At 35.2% G+C, this 6000-nt stretch overlaps 2 non-coding genes across 2 annotated transcripts; both read right to left on the bottom strand.

Annotated features, from left to right (window-relative positions):
• Positions 1–2771: 2771 nt before the first annotated feature.
• Positions 2772–2910, bottom strand: LOC144427461 (U4 spliceosomal RNA). The gene has a single exon (XR_013477992.1). It is a non-coding gene; the product is annotated as a U4 spliceosomal RNA (small nuclear RNA).
• Positions 2911–3701: 791 nt separating this feature from the next.
• On the bottom strand, positions 3702–3840 carry LOC144427466 (U4 spliceosomal RNA). Its single transcript, XR_013477997.1, has one exon. It is a non-coding gene; the product is annotated as a U4 spliceosomal RNA (small nuclear RNA).
• Positions 3841–6000: the final 2160 nt, after the last annotated feature.

The following is a 6000-nucleotide window of genomic DNA, read 5'->3' as shown; positions in this document are numbered from 1 at the left end:
CAAGTTTAAACATTGTTTTGAATATCTTTTTATTTTATTTAGATAGCGACTATAGTTTCTGTTTACAGTCACATAATTCATGTTTACAAATGAAACAAAAGTTAAAGGCAAATTATCGGGGTGATGTAATAATAATAATTCTGCACAAGCCAATCCGTTGAATAGATTAAAAAACGTATTAAGTTTAATAAAGTCGAATCAATGTTACTCCCTAGTATGTGTACCAGGTTAGGGTTAGGCCAAAATTTTATTCCGATTTTCCTTATTTTAGTTCTATCACGAGCTCGGGGACTGTCTGTGTTAGCCAGCAAGTGAATATACCCCCTGCCGGTATCTTTCAATCCCTTTACACAACTTGATGTAAAGTAGGCGAACAAAATTAGTTACCTCCATATTGGTACATACACTTCAGGAGCGCCGATTCAATAGGATTCCGACATTTTGTGGTGTAATGAATAACAAATGAACATAAAAATTTAGACTTGGCGATTGCAAACAGAATTTGAATATACGCCGTATGATTGAATGGTAAGTTACGTTTAATGGAGTGGAACTAGGATCAGACATAAAAATATTCCTTCATTTTGTTCTGTTTATCAAATGTTATTATAAGTATGTAGGTTTGTAAATATATAATTCCTGTCTATTGCCAAAAAAAGATAGAAAGGATGATACGTGATGGGCGTTGTAATTTATAACAACGAAAATTAATCAAAAATGTCAATTGTCAGCCTCAAAATACCTTGATGTCATGAAGAAATCTTTAAGAAAAATAATAGAGCTTATAAATAAACAGTTCCAAGAAATACGGTGAATTACATGTATTATAATGTGACATTGTAATATGTTTGAGCAGTATGTTTAAAATAGCTAGTTTGGTTAGTGTTGTGGTGTGAAAGAGAATTGATAATGATGGATATTAGCAAGCAGGGCGTATGTGTGAAACAAGGTTAGTCAAAACTGATTGCAAGAACAAATCGAAGCCAGAGATTTTTCTGATATTTTGTAGGTGACTGTGTCATATTTACAGTAGATGTTCCAAGTAATCTTTTGTTTGTTTATTGAAAGGATTACGGTTTATAACCAAAACAATTCGTGATAAGGTCAAACCAAAATATCGTTTCTTTATTTATAATAGAATGTTTCTTGTAATTTGTAAAAATATGCGAAAACATGATGATAAAGAAACTGGGTGGGTTTGAATTGTATATAAACATGATTGTCTTTAAAAACCACTATTTCAATGTTGTTTGGGATTACAGCACTCCTGTGCCAAACCTATTTTTGTTATGTCGATCCCGAAATACTAGGAAATTTCACGACATCCCTTACAACGCAATTTATAAACTAAGGGCTGAACCCGGAGGTAAACTTAACCTTTATCGGGGTAAATTTCACAAGCAAGAACGTACATGACTAAATGTAGCTGTTGACCAGATAGAAGATTGCAAAGAATTTTCTTACGCAATTGATGCTTTTGCCATTATCACGCAGGCACCAGGGTCCAACCTAGTTCCATTTTCCTAATTTCATTACACAACACTGGAATAGACATCCTAAACAATTAATAGGGTAAATTTCACTTTTAGGAAAGGGATGAACGAGATTATAAATGTCTGAATGGAATCTCTGTTCTGGAATAAATGACCGGCATCTCGCATGAAAAAATGATTTACAATAGATATAATTTTATGTTTGTTCATTTACTCTGAAGACAAAGAATATATTTTCTCTTATCTCTGCAGGTCTGTTATTGTTGTAATTCTAGAAAATTTGACAAGCGAATTGTGTCATATTTTATTTTAAATGTGTTTTATTGGACACGTTTAGTGGACATAACGATCGTTTTGTTGTTATGTTGTTCTTGTTGTTCTTTGACACTTTTAAGACACCTAGTGGAAATATTAAAAAACGCTTTTCACTTTGATCACTGGACCAATTGCTTTGAAATTTTTAGTGGTTGAAGATGAAATTTTTCTCCAGAAGGCTATTACTTTTATTTATTTCAAATATTTCTGTTAGCTCTGTAAGATTTGTTTTTGTTTGATATGACGTCACTGAACTTTCTGCGGGCATCGGACGCCATTTTGTGTCCGACTGCACTGCTTCGCTTGGTGTGAATATATTTGTAGACTGTAATCTGACGGCACGGTAAACCGTACTATACTGCGAACAGACCATATATTTGGGCGTAGCTCTCTTGTCCTTCATGCTTTCATTCCTTCGTACAGTTATGAACATTGCATGCGAAGCAGAATAATGTTGGGGATAACTGTAATAAATATTTCAAAAAGAAGACAAGAAACGTAAAACGTATAAAACGTAAACGAAACTTCAAATACAAACGTAAACGAAACGTAAAATACAAACGTAAACGAAACGTAAAATACAAACGCAACATTGGACCGATGTATCTAATTGCAAATCATGACATGATGGCTTTGTCCGTAAAATTAAGATATCCAGCATGTTTATTGGTTATATCCGCTGCCTTCAAGCAATTGCGAACATAAAACACTCGATACTCCCGCGTGTTACTTATATATATCGATGAGTACGACCTCTGTTGTGATACGGGAATAGGAAAGAAGTGACACTGCGACAACAGTAATGTAGGGAGTTTAAAAATAAAGAGGAGCAGGAACAAGATTCAGCTACATCCAAATCGCTAAATAGCCTTATAGAAACGTGTCCACAGTTTTTAGAACGGTCAACCAAAATACCATTTCTGGAGATAGCTTTCGTTTTGAAATAAGTTTATAGAGGGATAGGTTCCGCAGAACCCTCCAGAAATTGCCACAGGCAACGCGTTTACGTCACCAAGGCGGGGTATTGGTAATAGTTTTCAACTAGCAATAATCGCACCTCGGATAAACCTCATTGGTTACGATACTGCCACTGCGCAAAGCTACTGCTGAAGAAAGAAATTTGCGTATAGGAGTGTGAATGAACTCTATCATTTGTGGTGTCCCTAAAACCTCACGTAACTGTCACATATTTCCGCGAAATAAAACTGGGATGTACAAATTAAAAATTAATATTAATTTTGTATTTCACATCATCACGGACACCAGTCCATTGCTTCATATTTATTTTATACTATTTCATAAATCCCAAAAATCACGGGTTATGTACATCGTACATCAAATTATTGTATCATAAACGAGAATCATATTCCAAGAGAAGCTGAATATTTTTATACAACCGGTAACTGACAGAGTGACAACAAAAATGACAAAAGTTTTAATCGGCAAAAAGAAAGATCAAGTTACATACAAATCGCAAGAATCTAGGGATCTTCTGAACAAAGCCCCCGACTCTAATGCAAAAATTGTGAGAATTAAGAAAACTCCCCCGCCACGTTTTTAAATAACAAATTAGTAATTATCCAGTTGGGGTTAGGGTTAAGAATTACTCAAATATTCGAATTTACAGCGCAATCTGCATTCCTGGCCTTAACCCAAACCCTCACTAAATAATTACTAATTTTCCTATTTTGAGCATTGTCGGTGTCTTTGTACAAATGATCCCAATATAAAAATAATCTCGTATATCTCGAGGGAATATGGAATTCTTCAGTTCCACGTCTGTGCTACATTGTTTATATTCTTAGCAAACCTCTCTTAAGTTTTTGATGAAATCTTACTACAACAAAAATACCTGCAACCCGCTTTTCTAAATTATAAGTTCGTTGAGGATAAGTTCCGCAGAACCCTTCAGAAATTGCCACAAGCGACACGTTTGTATCACCAGGGCGGGGTATTCGTAATAGTTTTCAACTAGCAATAAACGCACCTCGGATAAACCTGATTGGTTACGATACTGCCACTGCGCAAAGCTGATGACGAGGGGAAAAAAATGTTATCGGAGTGTATTTTTGACCATTTGTGGTTGAGTCAAAATGCAATGATAGTGTTCACAGCGAACCTACTAACAACAGGTCCACTCATTTCAGAAAATGTATGTATGTAAATATCTCGTACATAAGCTGCATTAAAATGACACGTTTTATATAAATCTAATACATAATTTCCGAAACGCCAAATATAACGCTAGTCGCCAGCCGCGTTGGACGTAATTCTGGTACGTAATAGAGATGTACCACTATTACCGATATTCCGATACCGATACTATGTAATTATTACTTAACTAGGTGTGCAGTGTAGGGCAGAAGGGTTAAAACAATGGTCTTTGAGCGTTGTTCATAGTACACATTATTTCAGATCGAAAAAAGAGATATATGTATCACATAATATGAAATTGATGTTTGTATCCAGATACGGATTAAGATGCATTGTACAGTGACGCTAGTAATCTCGGTGTTCAATTAGAAAATTCATAAGCCGGGATGTCCAAATCGAAGTTAATGTTAATATCGCGACCTTCGAATATCGAATTAAAAGAATATCGAATATCGCCCACACATTCTAACGCCGCCGTCCTACGTTCAACTTGAAAGAATTTTACAAATATTTTATTTTGTGGTTGATCATAATCGTCGCCACAATAAATCAAAGCCAACATGAAAGAATATCAATCAGCACCGACAAGAAGAAGGCCTACCTATAAATGTCGAGAATGTTTTTTTACTTCACTATTTTATAATATTTTACAATTGCTATCATATATTTTGAGACAGTCTAGGGCTCTAGGCGGTCATGTCAATACATCTATAAAGAAATTGTGTAGTTAAACAAAATTAATACCTGCGTAGAGGGATAATTGTGTTGTAATTTAGTTTATCGATGTCGACGGACTAAATGACACTCGTACTTGACGACAAACAGTCAGAATTTATAGCCGTGCCCAAAGTGCATGTGGCGTTAACAAGGACTCCAATTCCACTGTATGATTTAAAACTGGGCGCCTAGTTGCTTTTTGTTATGTGCTGTGTTGATATATTTCTTCATAATTACTATGTAATATTAAAAATGTCAATATAAAAATTTGACAGCGAAAACAGCCAAATTAGTTGAGCTAGTTTGGCTGATAAATAGCTCAAACAGGTGAATCCTATTCCCTCGCGAGGGTGGGGACATGTATGGCTCATATCTCACGATCTCTCTGGACAAAAAAATAAATCATAAAGTAGTATTTCAACTTATCTTTTAAAACATTCTTGACCTTATCAAAAAAGTAAATATATCGGAAATATCGGCCTTGATCCAACCGATACCGATACTTGGCCGATATTGCCGATACCGATACCGGATACCGATACATCGGTACGTAAGACGTCTAGCGTCTCTAAAGCAAAAAGCAAGAACAATGAATCAATCAATTTTAAACTTCAGCACTTGAAAACTGGAGCGGTCGTTTGAGAGATTTTGCTTTTTTTTTCTTATTTTTTCAGATTTTTCTTAATCCTATGAAATATACTAAAGCGATATTTTACAACATATCTCGGATATATTGCGCTATCATGTTAGTCCCCCATTTTTTTTTTACCAAATCCGAGTGCTCAGGCCTTCCCAGTAGCGGCGTGAGTTTCTACAGTTATTTTGCAAATTTGTTCAATTAAAGAATTTGATGATCAGTTTTTTGCGTAGGTTGCATAAGGCTCTAGTGCGGTCAATCATTTGATTTCTATGTTCGTTTATTTTCTAATTGCTTTTAATATGGAAGTAACATTTCCAAGCTTTTGTTTGTGACTGATACATTACGGTTATCCACTAAACAGGACCAATCCATCATTTTAATCAACCTGCCAGAATTTTTGTTCGATCATTTGCTGAAAATGTTTCTTTCGTATGTTGCTAGGAAGATACGAAACAATCTTGCAGTTTTCTATGACGCTTCCTGATTGTAACACTGACTTTAGAGTTTCCATCTCATTCTTCTTGTCAATCGATTTATTGAATGGTACGGCAACGTTATGCTAACTTGAAATGTGATATCATGGCTTTGAGGAAATATTCAAGAAATCTATACCGAATATGGGCATGGCGAACAACACGTTTTGTTGAGGCAGAAATAGCCCCTTTGTTCAACTACAGCGCA

This window comes from Styela clava, chromosome 9 (assembly GCF_964204865.1).
Source record: "Styela clava chromosome 9, kaStyClav1.hap1.2, whole genome shotgun sequence".
NCBI classification, from domain to species: domain Eukaryota; kingdom Metazoa; phylum Chordata; class Ascidiacea; order Stolidobranchia; family Styelidae; genus Styela; species Styela clava.
The sequence above is the reverse complement of the archived record's forward strand: the minus strand, read 5'-3'. Positions and strand labels throughout refer to the sequence as shown.